The sequence below is a fragment of the Cibotium barometz genome, chromosome 12 (genome assembly GCF_041138505.1).
Source record: "Cibotium barometz isolate CiBa-2024 chromosome 12, ASM4113850v1, whole genome shotgun sequence".
Classification (NCBI taxonomy): domain Eukaryota; kingdom Viridiplantae; phylum Streptophyta; class Polypodiopsida; order Cyatheales; family Cibotiaceae; genus Cibotium; species Cibotium barometz.
In genome coordinates, this window is record NC_141057.1 from 42,006,567 (window position 1) to 42,023,232 (window position 16,666).

Consider the following 16,666-nt stretch of genomic DNA (forward strand, 5'->3'; position numbering starts at 1 on the left):
CAGGGCTAAGCGAGCATATCTGTCTCTAGGGAGAGCCCAAGTGCTATGTATAAAGGAGACTGATTGAGTGAGAGAGAGAGAGCGAGAGAGATTGAGAGAGAGAGAGAGAGAGAGAGAGAGAGAGCACTTCTATGTGTGGGAGAGTGTAAGAAGAGAGAGAGAGCGTGTGCATGTGTGTGTGTGTGTATGTGTGAGAGAGAGAGAGAGAGAGAGAGAGAGAGAGCAGGTGTGTATATGTGTGTGTGCATGTGTGAGAGAGAGAGAGAGTTTCAACATTTGAGAGTGTGTGTACGTGACAGAGAGAGGGAGAGGGCATGTGTGTGTGTGTGTGTGTGAGAGAGAGAGAGAGAGAGAGAGATGGTTGTAGAGAGGGAATAGTTCTTTTATGGAACCTTGGCCGGCCGTAGCAAGGCGCGGGTGCAATACTAGTTTTATTTATTTATTTTGCAGAAAAAGAGGAGTGAATAAACGGTCCTCAAAATTCCCGACATCGAGCAGAAGGTATTGCTTTTCTTTTTTTCTTTTTTCTCATTGAATTTTGTGGATTTTTTTTCCCAAGAAAAACTCTGGTTACTATCAATTTCGTGTATAGCTTTGGTATTAAAAAATCCATGTGTCAAATTTTCCAATTTAAAATTTCCTTTTTTTTGGGATTTTCTGATTGAAGGGATGTCGTTAAAGAAGCGTTAATTTTTTATTTTTGGCACCGTTTGTAGGTTTTTGTTTTCACCTCCCTTTTTTGGTTTTTTCGAAAAATAAACAAGGGGAGATTTCTTAAAAAATAAAATAAAATCATATATTGTTTTGGGTTTTGTACTTGGCTGTGTAAATTCTTATTGGTTAGGGTTGTGTGAAATTCCATAAATTATGTTTTTGTGGGTGGGTTGTGGAAATAGATTCTGATTATTGATAAATTTCTTTTGTTGTGAAGGTTCTTGATGCAACATGCAATGAGCCATGGGGACCCCATGGAGCCACCATGGCCGACATCGCTAGAGCTTCACGGAATCAGTGAGTCTTTTTTGTTTTGATATCCAATTCTGCTCTTCTTCTTTCCTCTTCTTTTCTTTCTTAAATGGACAGCTGTGGCCGACCATGGACGTTCTCAGACATCATAGTCATGTTGGAGAGGCAGTGGAGATTTCTACACATCAGCATTCTGCACAGAATTTCTGAAAATTGTTGAGATAACATCAGCATTCTGGGCAGATGTTGCCAGGCAGGTAGGGGTCTTCTTACATCAGCATGTGCAGAGCTTAAATGAGGATGGTGACAGGCAAATGCACTTCTTGCAGATGGATTCAATAGTGCAGATTTGGTATCTGCTGACCCAGCACTGTGACTTTTCGGAAACGGTCTCAGGCAGGAGGCTGCAGCCCTTGGCCCTTTTTTTTGTCATCATAGAGGCAGACAGGTTCCACAAGGAGGAGGATCATGTTTCCAGGCTTGATGGATCAGCTCTTTATGGGGTGCCAAAGCATCAGCTCTCTTCACAAGCCACAAGCTGATGATCAGCTTTTGTGCCAAAAACCCTATACTGTGATTGTGGCACTGCTTCAGGAGTGCACGCCACGGTTAAACCCAACCATGATGGCGGCTGGCGTGATTTGAGGGACCCAGCTTCTCATTGGCATTAGAAATCAGTGAGACTTTTGTCGGACTCCAGAATCAATAGGAAAACCTCCTCTTTCTATCTATAACGGTGCGTTTGTCCAATTGGGTACCCTTCTGTGAGCATGATGGAGTTGATGGTTTGACTCCCTGTGAGTAGGCTCTTGGAACGCTAAGATCACACTTTGGTTCACGTCAAGTTCGGGAAATTATGCAAGCTTCCTATTCATATATTGAAAATTCGACACTCGAAATCCACGAGGCTTCTGGTGGCTTCTAAATCTAATCATAACCACTCTTGAGTGCATGAGTCTTCCTCTCTTTTAATCCTGAACCCTACGCCTGTGATGAGCTCACGTTAAAAACCTTTTTTTTCCCTCATATGATGAATATAAGGAAAATTTGAAATCATTGAGTCCTGCATGTGCTTCCAATAACCCCTGATTGAGGATTGATCCTAAAATGTATGGTTCTATTCCAGTGATGACTATTCTAATGAAAATTTGAAATAACTGAGTCCTGTGTGTGCTTCCAATAACCCCTGATCGAGCATAATATGTTTGCTTCTATTCTAGTGGCATGCACATACATATGCAAGCATGCATGTATGTACGTATGTATGTATGTGGATATTTATAGATACATTTATATATGCATTCATATATTGAAATTTAGAATGTGCCTCACACTTGAACCATAAACTTTTCAAATCTACCTATAGAATTTTAGAAATTGGAACAAATTGTGGAAGTATGCTGGGCTGATTGTGGCCACAGGCCCTGAGCACAGATTTTGAGTACATTGAGCCCCCACCACCTTGTGAGAAAGATCAAGGGGTAAATGTACAGAAAAAAGCTGGGTTGTTGCTGGCACTTCTCAATGATAAGAACAAGGTTGCAGAAATAAGGCTTAAGGCAGCTGCTAACCGACACAAGTAAATTTCTTTTGTCAATCATTACTTAACTCTAGTTGCAGGAATATGCTGCTCCTTATTAATTAGATCTTGTTTGTTCACCGCCATTCAATGGTTGAGATCATATGTGCACCTGTTCTCTCTTTAGGATACTGCAGGTATATGGACACTGATCACATCCCTATGATGTGAGCTATGTGGAGGATGAGGAAAAATGGTGCCCAGGACAGACAAAAAATACATTATTTGCCTGCGTTTCACATACGTGACCCCTCTGTCCTGGGCGCCAGATCCTCAGGCACTCCAACCATATTTATAGGTTCTCCACAAGTCTGCCTTGGCAACTCTCTCGTCCCTGCAAGAACCCATTGCTTGTGTGCATGCCCGGGGCCCCTAGAGGCCAGAAATCACAAGCAGGAAGGATTAAGAAGCAAAGCGACCTGCTGTGTAGCGAAACGCTGCATGTAGAAGGTCATCTGGAGGAAAACGCGCAAGCATCCCAGTGCTGTCTAGCAGTACAGAAGATGGAAAAATGCTCCAGGAAGACCTAGATCCCTATCCTAGCCCCTGCCTCCACAACAGTCGTGGTGAGTCAGCCCGTGGCTACTCTCACACCCACCACGTGACCCCCGTCTCCAGCTCCCAGTACTTTGGTTAGTGCTATTGTTAGCCGGGAGCTAGAAGACAAGCAAGAGGGGAATGATGAATCAAGACCAAGAGTAGCAAGTGTTTTGGCAACGTTGGTGGCCATTTAGTTGTTGTCCTGTTTGACAGTGGCAACACAGAGGATGTGAATACTATGCATGCCGCTCAGCTGACCCGCTTTAGTTTGACTCCAAAAGTTAAGGGATTTGACACAAGAACAAGCATGAGCATCAAATTTGAAGCCTGTAGTGCCAAGATGGTCATCCAAGGTGTCACCATTTGGTTTTGACACCCTGGTTCTTACCAGATCTGCATGCCTAGAACCGTTTTTGTGTGAAATGTTTTATTGCTTGAAAGATCTACATGTCCCAGTTTACGGGCAGGGGATGCCCTCCCGTGAACCATGTGCATGAAACTGTATTCTGATCTTGCTTGTACCAGTGATAAGTGTGACTCTAAACTCTTTGTTTATTTGTACAAAAGTTTTGGTTTATTTTTCTGTTTTGTAGGTTTAAGCTTCATTAAAGTGTGGGCGGACAGGTCATAAGTAAGTTGGACCATTTTATTGAAATGGCGGACTGCGCACTATTGGGCAGGAGCCCCTTTATTAAAAAAGGTGTGGACATTCTTGTTGGCACCCTCCCCACTTATGGGAGAGGTGTGGCCAAGGCTAAGGTGGTCAATGGCCACCACCTTTCCAAAATTCATACACGACTCTCTCTCTCTCCATGCTCGATATCCTTGATGGCCCCCTCCCCCCTATTGGGGGGGTTAGTTCCATAGGTTGTATGATGATGATGGTCCTGATGGTCCCACTTTGTATCATATAGCTAGGATTTGACATTTCCAACTCATAGCTCTCGTCTTTGTTTTCTTTTGTACCATGATGAGATTACTTGGACAATATTGTATCACTTTTTGTCTCATAGACCCATTGGGTCTTTTGAAGACTTTTAATTTAACTCTCTCTCTCTCTTTCTCTCTCTCTTGGATGACAGGAACCGGGTGATAGATATGATTTATTGGGACTATACATACATGATACCTGGATCACAACACATGAGCCACTCTAACACAAACGGCATTACTACATGGATACTTTTAGGAGGCTTAGAGAGGATGGTTTCATTTTGAGGGCCAGATGTCTTGACATATACATGTCACATGCCATGTGGATTGCAGTGGGCCAGTTGCGGGTGTCATTGCACCGTCTGAGGATAGTGTCACACCTGTGTTTTTCTCTGGACAAGATGCGGATGTGCACGGGGACATGGTGGACAGTGTGAATGGCATCAGGTGGGAGTGAAGATGGAAGCCCATGTGTGGATAATCCCATGTGTGAAAGGGGGCAAAGAGATTTTAGCTTTGAAGGTTTAAAAACCTTTAAAATCATTTATTAAGCCTTTCATTAAAGAAACGTGGCCCATAAGCTATTTTGGGGCCACGTTGAGCTTTTTGGTAAAAGAGGGGCTGTTGGGCAGAAAAAGCAAGGAGGCGCCTATCTTTTGTGTGGGTGTGCTTTTCCAGTCAGGAGGGCTGCTCATCTGGATATTCAGGCGCCTATCTGAAGAGGAAGCGTGTGCTTTTCTGGGAAGAGGTGGACTGCATGCTGGCTGCGCATGGATAGGCCTATGCAGGTAGTGTACGGCTGCTGTCTGCAGGTACAGCCCACGTGGCAGGTCTGTGTACGGCTGCTGTCTGCAAGTACAGCCCACGTGGCAGGTCTGACTGCTCTGCAGGTGCAGATTCAGGCGATGCAAGTACAGGTGGCGCAGTCAGGTATAGCTACAGGAAGTCTGCGCTGCTGGTCATATCATGCTTTTTGGAAGGGCTGCAGGCGGGCTATGCTACAGAAGCTTCAGGCGCATGCTTTTTGGAGACTAAAGGGCTGGCTGCTGTGCTGTGCTTCAGAACAGAGACACAGGCCTCCTTTCTCTCTCTCTCTCTCTCTCTCTCTCTCCCTCTGCTGAAGAGTAGACAAGGGTTGGTTTTCTCTGGACACAAAGGTGGACAAGGGCTGTTTTTCCATGAACATAGACATCATGTCGATGGCGTTCAACTGATGGAACTTTCAGCCTTTCTATGCTTTGATTCGGGACTGTTTTGGGACAGTTTATGGGCTGTTTTTGTTTGGTCACAAATTCAGCTATGTGCTTGGGTTTTTGACTGCAAGTACAGGTCTTGTGGTTATGTTTCTTGGCATGGGAGTGATGCAAGCTCGCATGGCTGCGTGCTCATGGAGCAGATGGCTTTCTTCCTGCTAGAAAGGAACAGAGGGACCTACAGTTATGGGCATCTCTATGTTGCCAAATGTTTCATGAGGGAACAGGTAACTAGATGTATGGAAACAGGACAGAAGTTTCAAAGGGAAACAGGCCTAAGGGTTTCATGTGGAAACAGGTCGTAGGTTTTCTCGACGAGACATGTGTTTGGGTTTCTCCAGGAGATAGGTCACATGCAGGCAGAAGGTACAAGAGTGGACACATGTATGGTACAGCCTTGCTACTGATAGGACAAGGGACAGGAAATCCATGACAGAGATGGATAGTATCCTTGGAAGGTAGAGAGGGTTTGTACAGGTGTGTCGACTGTATGGTATGCTGTGCTGTGATACTCTTTTGAGAGACAGTTTGGGAGTCTGTGTTGTGATGCAGGAGCACTGGATGTGTCAGGGTGTGATGCTGTTCATAGTGTGAGAGGCTATGGATGGTTGTGGCAGCCTTGATCATGGGAGAAAGCTTCTGTATGCAGACTCAATGTGAGAGAGTCTTTCGATGTGAACAATGGCTGGATTTATTTGTGGATGCCGTGTGGACAGGAAGCCAGATGCAGGTTCTTTGCAGGCTTCAGGTGTTCTACTAGGACGGCTGAATTACCAGCTTTATATTGTAATCAAAGCTCTTATAATCAATTAAAGAAATACCGCAAGGGGCGCCACTGCGATTTGGGGCCAATCGGTGTCCGTGTACTTTTTGCAGGAGCACTCTAGCTCCCCCTGTTTGTTTTCCTTTTCTAGGTCCTCAATGGCGTTGAAGTGTTTTATGTGCGAGTGTTTGTTCCACCGCCCTTTGGTTTTTGAAGGCCGGTTTACAAGGTTCCGTTGCCGGGACACATCGTCGACTTTCTCAAGGAGGCGAGTCCATGGTTGCTTTGGTCGGGACAATCGCCAACTTTCCTAAGGGGGCGAGCTCGTGGTTGTCTCATGAGAGTCACATCAAAAGCTTCAACATGAGGAAAGTGAAAAGGAAGTGGAGGACACAGTACAGGATTTTGTGTCTTTGCCTATATGAGGTGAAGAGCAAGAGCTGAAGATGAAGCTCAGGAGAAAAGACACCAAGGACAAGAAGTAGTCGGCCAGGAACAAGAAGCAGTTGAAGTGTTATGGTGCAGGAGATGCGTTGAAGGCTATGGCTTTCGACAGTTTGTCACCGGTGGTATCTTCATAGAGGCTTCATGGGTTCGGAAGACAGTTTCTTTCTATGTTTAGCAGTGGTGATCTACTATGCTTCATCGAGGACTTGTGCTTACCACTTGGGTGGAGTGCAAGCAGGTTTTGGGTGCCTGAGGATGTATCAGATGAGGCTCAGATGGAAGTGGAGGAACTTGACGAGGTTCTTATTCCCGAGCAGATATTGGCATATGAGGAAAGAAAGGTACAGGGTAAAGTTTCCCATCGCTATCCTGTGAAGTTCAAGAGCTGTTCACTGATGGATACGAAGTGGATGGAGGAGGTTCACTGATGGATGCAAAGTGGATGGAGGACGGTGACTTAGCAGATTCACCTCAGGAGTTGCAGCTTTATCTTGATGCCTATGAGTTGGAGTCGACTCTTGTTACGGCTCATTCAGGTTCAGCAGAGCATAGGTCTGGAGTATTGCCTGATGCTCAAGAGGGGGGTAGCACCTCCGCTCCCTTGTTACAGACAGGCTCAGTTGTTATCTAGGAGTCGCTTGGTGACATCTTTGTATTCACCCGAAGGTACTGAGGCTGACAGTACATCTGCTTATGGGACTTCTATGATATTGTGTTCTAGACACACGAGATGATGGTAAAGTTGGCAGTCGCGCGCACCTGGAACTATAACTGCAACTATGGATAACTCTATGGAGGACATAAGTCTTGCGAGCAGTCCTAGAGTTGGTTTGGTTCATGGAAATATGGATCGAACTCTATTTGTGCATGTATGCATACACTTTTTGAGGTAGAGGTATTTTTGTATTCTGGTGCCATTGGATCCTGGTATCATTGAGAATACATTGGGAAATACTCTGCATTGTGTTGAGTGCTGCATGTATGTTGGTATGATATATCAAGTGCTTTATTATGTTCATGGGTGTGACTCCTGCGGGATGGCCATGAGACATGTGGGAAAGTACTTGGTAGATGTAGTGTTTGGATGCATTGAGTGCTTGCATATGCTCATGTTTTACCTTCAGTCGTGGGTCCTGCGGGATGCCCATGGGCGTAAGGCTTGCGAGCAGCCCTTAGACTGTTACTTTGGAGTAGGTAGAGCATTTTGAGGAGCATATTGTTTGCGAATGCATATGTGTGTCATATGTAGAATGATGCATGGTTTTGTTTTTGGCTAACACAGGTAACGTGTTTCCATTTGGTTTTAGACTTTTGCTGTAGGTTCTGAAGGAACAAGCAAGAGGACAATGTGGCTTATTGTGCAGGATGATTGTTTTATCACCCAGATGCATTGGAAGGCCATTGTTTTTGCCATATGGGGTGTTTTTACTCATAAGATGCTTTACTGTGCCATTGAGTGCAATCGAGGATGCTTGCCATTTTTCAAGAGGGGGGTATGTCACGACCCTGTGTTTTTCTCTGGACAAGATGCGGATGTGCACGGGGACATGGTGGACAGTGTGAATGGCATCAGGTGGGAGTGAAGATGGAAGTCCATGTGTGGATAACCCCATGTGTGAAAGGGGGCAAAGAGATTTTAGCTTTGAAGGTTTAAAAACCTTTAAAATCATTTATTAAGCCTTTCATTAAAGAAACGTGGCCCATAAGCTATTTTGGGGCCACGTTGAGCTTTTTGGTAAAAGAGGGGCTGTTGGGCAGAAAAAGCAAGGAGGCGCCTATCTTTTGTGTGGGTGTGCTTTTCCAGTCAGGAGGGCTGCTCATCTGGATATTCAGGCGCCTATCTGAAGAGGAAGCGTGTGCTTTTCTGGGAAGAGGTGGACTGCATGCTGGCTGCGCATGGATAGGCCTATGCAGGTAGTGTACGGCTGCTGTCTGCAGGTACAGCCCACGTGGCAGGTCTGTGTACGGCTGCTGTCTGCAAGTACAACCCACGTGGCAGGTCTGACTGCTCTGCAGGTGCAGATTCAGGCGATGCAAGTACAGGTGGCGCAGTCAGGTATAGCTACAGGAAGTCTGCGCTGCTGGTCATATCATGCTTTTTGGAAGGGCTGCAGGCGGGCTATGCTACAGAAGCTTCAGGCGCATGCTTTTTGGAGACTAAAGGGCTGGCTGCTGTGCTGTGCTTCAGAACAGAGACACAGGCCTCCTTTCTCTCTCTCTCTCTCTCTCTCTCTCTCTCCCTCTGCTGAAGAGTAGACAAGGGTTGGTTTTCTCTGGACACAAAGGTGGACAAGGGCTGTTTTTCCATGAACATAGACATCATGTCGATGGCGTTCAACTGATGGAACTTTCAGCCTTTCTATGCTTTGATTCGGGACTGTTTTGGGACAGTTTATGGGCTGTTTTTGTTTGGTCGCAAATTCAGCTATGTGCTTGGGTTTTTGACTGCAAGTACAGGTCTTGTGGTTATGTTTCTTGGCATGGGAGTGATGCAAGCTCGTATGGCTGCGTGCTCATGGAGCAGATGGCTTTCTTCCTGCTAGAAAGGAACAGAGGGACCTACAGTTATGGGCATCTCTATGTTGCCAAATGTTTCATGAGGGAACAGGTAACTAGATGTATGGAAACAGGACAGAAGTTTCAAAGGGAAACAGGCCTAAGGGTTTCATGTGGAAACAGGTCGTAGGTTTTCTCGACGAGACATGTGTTTGGGTTTCTCCAGGAGATAGGTCACATGCAGGCAGAAGGTACAGGAGTGGACACATGTATGGTACAGCCTTGCTACTGATAGGACAAGGGACAGGAAATCCATGACAGAGATGGATAGTATCCTTGGAAGGTAGAGAGGGTTTGTACAGGTGTGTCGACTGTATGGTATGCTGTGCTGTGATACTCTTTTGAGAGACAGTTTGGGAGTCTGTGTTGTGATGCAGGAGCACTGGATGTGTCAGGGTGTGATGCTGTTCATAGTGTGAGAGGCTATGGATGGTTGTGGCAGCCTTGATCATGGGAGAAAGCTTCTGTATGCAGACTCAATGTGAGAGTGTCTTTCGATGTGAACAATGGCTGGATTTATTTGTGGATGCTGTGTGGACAGGAAGCCAGATGCAGGTTCTTTGCAGGCTTCAGGTGTTCTACTGGGACGGCTGAATTACCAGCTTTATATTGTAATCAAAGCTCTTATAATCAATTAAAGAAATACCGCAAGGGGCGCCACTGCGATTTGGGGCCAATCGGTGTCCGTGTACTTTTTGCAGGAGCACTCTAGCTCCCCCTGTTTGTTTTCCTTTTCTAGGTCCTCAATGGCGTTGAAGTGTTTTATGTGCGAGTGTTTGTTCCACTGCCCTTTGGTTTCTGAAGGCCGGTTTACAGATAGAGACAGGGAGAGCCATGCAGATACCTCATGAGGAGAGGATACACGCTATGTGCTAGCGGGAGGTCGAGTCAGAGGAGCACTTCATATGCAGGTGCATTGTGTATTATGAGATTCGAGGGAGGTTCCACTGTCCCTTCAGAGAGGGGTTTGGACCCTTATCTGGGATCATGGATTACCCAGATCAGCTGTGCATAAGCCTCTTCATATTAGAGCTTCATCGCCACAGAGACTCAGTAATTAGGGAGTCGAGACCCTGTGGGAGACATCTATCCTGCCCCCTAGGCAACCATCACTCAATTCTTCCGACCACAAGGGGACGCCACGATGAGATACCCACAACCTCATCGAGCCGCACATTCTCAGGTGCCCGACCCCCCGCTAGACCCCACTTTGGTGTGACTCTAGATTGGGCCACGGCACTACAGCGAGCCTGACGCCCCAGACTCCCTGGACCTCGTCAATCAGCCCCAACTTGAGGAGATCTTGGAGACACACAGCACCACACCTTCCCATGGATCTGCAGAGCCTTCTACAAGCTAACCCCATGCTTGATATCCTTGATGGCACCATGGGGTTAGCTCCGTAGGCTGTATGATGATGATGGTCCCATTTTGTATCATACGGCTCGGATTTGACATTCCCAGCTCATAGCTCTAGCCTTTGTTGTCTTTTGTACCATGATGAGATTACATGGACACTATTGTATCACTTTTGGTCTCAGAGACCCATTGGGTCTTTTGAAGACGTTTAATATAACTTTATTTCTTTCTTTCTCTGGGCATGGTATTGATAGCCATTCATAGACTATGTAATGGGCGAGCACCGGATCACGAGGGACTCACCTCCGAGTACATCTCCCATACACTTGCACCCTTACTAGCCTACATGTTCAATAGAGCCTTGTGTGAGGGATTCCCACCTTCCCAGTCCACTAACACCTGACCCCAATAACTGCAGGATGATCACGATTGGCCCACACATGGATCAATGCTAGAGATAGAGCTCAATTCCTTTGCAGAGAGAGAGGGAATAGGCAGGCTTCCGGAGGAGCTACTCTACCCTTGACCACATCTTCACCCTTCAAGCCATCATTGAGGAGGGCAGAACATGCTATCAGAGCATCTATTGCTGCTTTGTGGACTTCTGCAAAGCTTTTGATACTGTTCCCCCCGAGCTCGACTACTCTAGTGCCTATAGGAGATTGGGGCTTCATCCAACATTATTTGGAGCATCATCGCTCTTTATAGGAGTCAGTCACTCACAGGACGGGTGTGAGCGCCGCAGGGGGATGTCACACGAGATCTCTAGTACTATTGGGATGAAACAGGGCTGCCCTTTATCACCGACCCTCTTTGGCCTTTATATTGATGAGATCTCGAGCTTCATTGACAGATTAGGCAGGCCATGCGCTCCACTTGCAGGCATACTCATTCCCCTCCTACTCTATGAAGATGACATTGTACTCATACCAGATTCAGTCGAGGGGCTTCAGAGACACCTTGATGCTCTATAGGTTTTCTGTACACAATGAGATCTCACTGTTAACCTTGGTAAAACAAAGATCATGGTTTTCAACACTTCCCGCCCCTACACATCCAGATTGAGCTTCAGGTACAGGGGAGCCCCGATGGAGATTGTGCCATCATATGTGTACCTCAGAGCTACTTTTAGTGCCCCCCTGCTTTACCACAACCACAGCAGCATGCGCTAGAGTGACACGGGGATATGCAGCTTTGGCCCTACTTGAGTGACAGTGCTTCCAGGCCCATTTCGAGGAGACTAGGATCAAGGGTTGTGGCTCTTTGACACCAGTCTTGATGTATGGAGCACCTTTTTGGGGACAATAAGCAGACCGGGATTGGTAGTGTGTGGAGAGGCCCGAGCTAATGATGTTCTCTCGCATGATTCACAGCAAACCATCAGTCCCACATGCAATTATTCAGGCAGAGTTCGCTGCAGCCCCAGTGGTGGTAGACGCACTTTTTCAGACAATCACCTAGCTCCACCCACCTACCTCCACTGCATCAGCACGACGAGCCCCCACAGATACCGGAGGCTTGCCTTGGAGTCCTCACGAAAGCTTGTGACACTGGAGCATGATACACCTGAGTTTCCACAAGATGGCTTCATCCAACAACCATGCTACCTGGGTATTCACAGGTCACATGCCATGCGGATCGCGAGTGGCCAGCTATGGGTATCCTCCCACCGCCTACAAGGCAGGCATGGTGCATATTCAGAGATGGAGAGCTTATATGGAGACCTTGGGAGGAGAGGATTTGCAGATTATGCCACACAAGGGTTGAGACTGTTATGTCCCGACCAGCCTAATGTTCCCATTCTGCCTTTACCCTCAGAATTAGTCATCACTTCTGAGCGGGCAGCAGCAATGGCAAAACAGCAATATTTGGAAGGGTGGTACCCCCTTGTGGCACTCGGCTGTGTGTCTTTCCCTGGAAAAAGCAAGTTTTTAGCCTTCGCTGTGTCTTTCCCTGGAAAAAAGGAAGTTTTTAGCCTTCAATCATTTGGCAAGCTGTTGCGACACTCATGACAGCAAGGTAAGTTTAGTGTTGTTGAACAACCCTTCTATTGTGAAGTGCTGGATTATAAGAAGCTTTTCAAGTGCAAACATCGAAGTATTACATCTCAAATATGGGTTAAAAAGACAATATCCAAAGGGGGTCTCACATTTGGAAGATAATGTCCGGCAAAGATGATCTGTTACTGAGCAGGAGCTCCCCCCGCTAGCTGAGTGAGCAGCCCCCTTGCCTGGCTCCATCCTGTGTGCCCTCTACCCCCTCCCCCCCCCCCCTCTTTCCCCCAAAAAAAAAACCCGTTTCGGCTCGGACTCCCTTTCTCCGTCTGTTTGGTCCTCTCCATCCCTGCATTTCTTCCTCTCTCTGTGTCCCGCTTCCACCCCACTTTTCAGTTTGCCCCTCTTCGTCCTGCCCTTTGCTTGTTCCCCATCTCCTGTTCTCTGTCCAGTTCTCTGTCCACACTGCATGCCCCTTCCGCACCCCCCCCCCCCAAATAAAATAAAATAAAATAAAATTATATGTCCTTTTCTCTCCTTGACCATCCTTTCCCCCCAGTTTCAGCGGCCCTGTTTTGCCCCTTTCCCCGTTTCCCAGTGTTCTCCTCCTTGGCCGCTCTCCCAGTCAGCGCGCTCTATACGTTAGGCAATTGGACTGCGTCTTCTGGTCTTTTTCCCTTTCGGAGGACTCCTTGCTCCATTTACCTCGACCAAGGATGACCTCAATTATTAATTTTTGGAAGCAGACCAGCAAATGCCGCCCCCTGGCAGGGGCATGAGCAATAGCAAATGGCATCAAAGCGCTGGCTGACCCCTGACTGTCACCCACAACAGAGACGGCTAGACAGAGGGGGCCACTCACCTGACGGTTTCCATGGCAAACCGTTACTTGCATTTACCACACGATTCTTCCGTAGAGTCACCAGAGGATTTAGGGATCCCACTACCTCAGAGGAGTCCCATATGAGGGCCCAATTTACCTTGTACCAACGCTCCCCCCCCCCAGGGGCCAGGCCCTCCCGCACGAGGGTGGTCACCAAACCAAGGTGGCCCACTTCAGTTGGATCCCCGGCAGGGGGAACCCTCCCTTCCTGTGGAATCGACACAAGTGGACTCCTTTTCACACCTCTTGACCCTCGAACCCCACTCAGCATCAATTGATTCGGTGTTTCTCCGACCTTGTGGAGATGACTATCGCCGCCTCCCCTGTTTCAGCTCCATAGTTACCAGAAGTTTCAGAAACGCCTGAAACGGGTTTCAAAAAGGTTTCAGAAGTTTCATATTTTTTTGAAACGTTTCATACAAAAAATGCAAAAATATATATATTTTTCAATATAGAATATACATGAAAATATGTATTTAGGCTATGACCAAGGCTCAAGCGTCCTTGTTGAGATGGTCAACTAGTCAGTACCAAGCAAAAAAGGAATGTCCAAAAAAAGTATCATACAAAAAATGTAAAAAATATAAGTTTAGAATATACATGAAAATATGTATTTAGGCCATGGCCAAGGCTGAAGCATCCTTCTCAAGATGGTCGACTAGTCATCGGCAGGCAGGAAAGGACGTGCGTGTGCAAGTCGAGTAGCAACCAATGAGAAAAAATGTGCTTCGAAAATGCATATGTATGAAACTCGCATATAAGGTTTTTGGGCCTTAAAAATTTTAGGTGAATAAAAAACGAGTTTCATATTCTGAAACGTTTCGTAAAAGTTTCAGTCGGTTTCATATGATTTGAAACAGGTTTCGTTGCTACTATGTTCAGCTCTATCACTGGTGACCCTTTAGTGGCTTCTTTCGGATTATGAAACACCTGGTGGACACTGCATTCTTTAAGTGCCCTTTGATCCGAGGCGAGCTTGCGAGCTCCTACGCGGAGGTGGTAGGCCCTCTTCTTTTTTGTGTGGTCTTACAAGGTTGGGGCCGCCGTCTTCTCTTTTCCACCGAGTGCGGCCTCTGACAAGGAGTGGGACTGCGTGTCAGTGGGTACCACTATTTGGGACCAGCTCATCAGATTTTACCAATGCATTGGCAACCTATACCACCCCATGGACACCATCAGGCCTAGCCCTGTAGCGAGGTTGGAGCTTGATTGCTCCAATCACAGAGAGCCAGATGGCTCGTACGATATGGAGGAGGAGGTGGAGGTGGAGGTGGAGGTGCAGGAGACCTACCTCCTCAGCTTCTTCCACATCAACTTTGCAACAGAACAGGGGACTTATAGGAACGAGGATGATCCACTCCCCAAGTGCTTTCTCCGCCTAGGGGCCGATGGTCAAACCCCAAAGAGGCGCCTCCCCCCTCCCCTCCTCCTCCGTGTAGTCTCCCTCCGAGAGGGGCCAGCCAAGGAGGTCCTTTTGCATTGTACCCTTCATGCCCTTGGAGGGTTGCAGTTCGCTTATTGGTGGATGTCCTTATTTTCACTGACAGAAAGGATTTTTCATTGGAAAAAAATAACTTTCCAAAGGATCACATGCATGTGCATGTAGAGCCCTATTTAATATACAAGTGCTCAACACACACTTGGTGTGCTCACATACTGTCTTCATGTATGCACATGTTTAGATTCGTGTAAATGTAGTGTGTGTATGTGTGAGAGAGAGCGAGAGCGAGAGTGAGAGAGCGAGCGAGAGAAATTTTCTCTATTGTAGGGAATCAACAAGTGTACACACAAGGCGAGGAAGTGCACCACCAAGTTATGAGGAAACACTATACATCAATGAAAGTAGGAATTTGCAATCAAGTAATCATATGCGAAGTAGAAGAGAAAGTGCTCCTTCAAGTTATCAAGATGCAATCAAGCCCATCCAAAATAAAAATTCGGAATCCAATAATCAAACTTCTCCACAGCAAGCTTCTTTGTATAGGTGCAAGAGCATAGCCAAGAAATGCGCCTCTGTTCATAGCTATTTTACACTAAAATATGGTTCCAAATTAAAGAGTGATTGATTTCAAATGTCAATCAGTAATATAGTTAATGAAGAGGATCACTAATCACTAATATATGAATCAAAAAACAAATGTAAATAAGCTAAACAGAAAAGTAATAATTGAGTGATAGTAATGACCAAAAAAACTTGTCAAGTGCACATGTCTCAATATTGTAATATTTAAGGCTCATTAAACTCAGGGATCAATATGCCCATTCTGCAAGCTTACCTTCGTATGTGATTACAATGGGTGCTCCTTGCTAGAGGTAAATTTTATATTTTTAAAATTCTTATAATCATTTGTTTACTTTTTAAACTCATTACTAATGATCCAATTACTAATTTGTACTTAGCTTGTGATCAGGGATCAATATGGGCATTCTTCAAGCTTACCTGCTACCAACAAAAAGACAATGCTTCTTTGCTCCTCATACTTCAATGATGATAACTTCGATCCTCGTAGATAATGACATGTGAGGTAGATGCATTCACTTTTTATCTACACCTAGCTTCATGGGGGTTAGAGTGCAAGCTTGCTTAAGGAAAATAATGGAAGATTTATTGACTTGATGAACAAGTTTGATATATTTCTCTATTCTCATCATTTTGTACATATAAAAAGGACAATTTGGTCCACAGTTTCCTCTATCTAGGATGATGCATGGCCATTTCCTCAAGGTGTATACTTGTGCAAAGTGGCATTTATGGCTTTGTATGTAAGCACCATTGTATCATAAGAGACGACGAAGCTAATGACAAAAGTGTTTCTCTGTTTGAGTCTCAGAACGAGCTTGCTTGCTTCTGACCCCTACCTTGAAAAAAAAAATGTATCATAAGAGTGAAACATATCATGCCAATTTCTTTAATACAACTACTTTTAGTATCACTTTAATGATCCTGGAAAATATTGTCATTTTAAGTACATGTGACCTTTATAGTACATGCTAACAATCATATTTATAGACATTCAAACTTTATTCTAGTTTCTAGTATTAGATATCACATCCTAACGTAAACAATCTGAAGCTAGTAAAGTTAAAAATGGCTCTTTGCCAACTTTAGAAAGCATTACCTTATCGTTATATAAATACTAAGTTGGGATGTTTTCCCACGGGTACTCCAAGATCATTATTGAAAAGAATAGTGTGATATGAATCAAAAAATGATTTACATTTAGGAGTGATATGGTTCATTTTTAAAAGATGTAGTTAGCAGCGAAATGATGATTCATGCCAAAAAGAGATATGTAAAACACATTTTACTCGACATAAGATTAATCATTATTAATAAGATTTTGATTGTAACTATTTCAATTTTGGCCCCCAAAATGCATTATAGTTCTAATA

The 16,666-nt window shown here is 45.5% G+C and overlaps 1 long non-coding RNA gene across 1 annotated transcript; it reads left to right on the plus strand.

Annotated features, from left to right (window-relative positions):
* Positions 1-842: 842 nt before the first annotated feature.
* On the plus strand, positions 843-16,054 carry LOC147633421 (uncharacterized). The gene is made up of 3 exons (XR_015267113.1): positions 843-1,011; positions 15,042-15,586; positions 15,685-16,054. It is a non-coding gene; the product is annotated as an uncharacterized LOC147633421 (long non-coding RNA).
* The last annotated feature ends 612 nt before the right edge of the window (positions 16,055-16,666 follow it).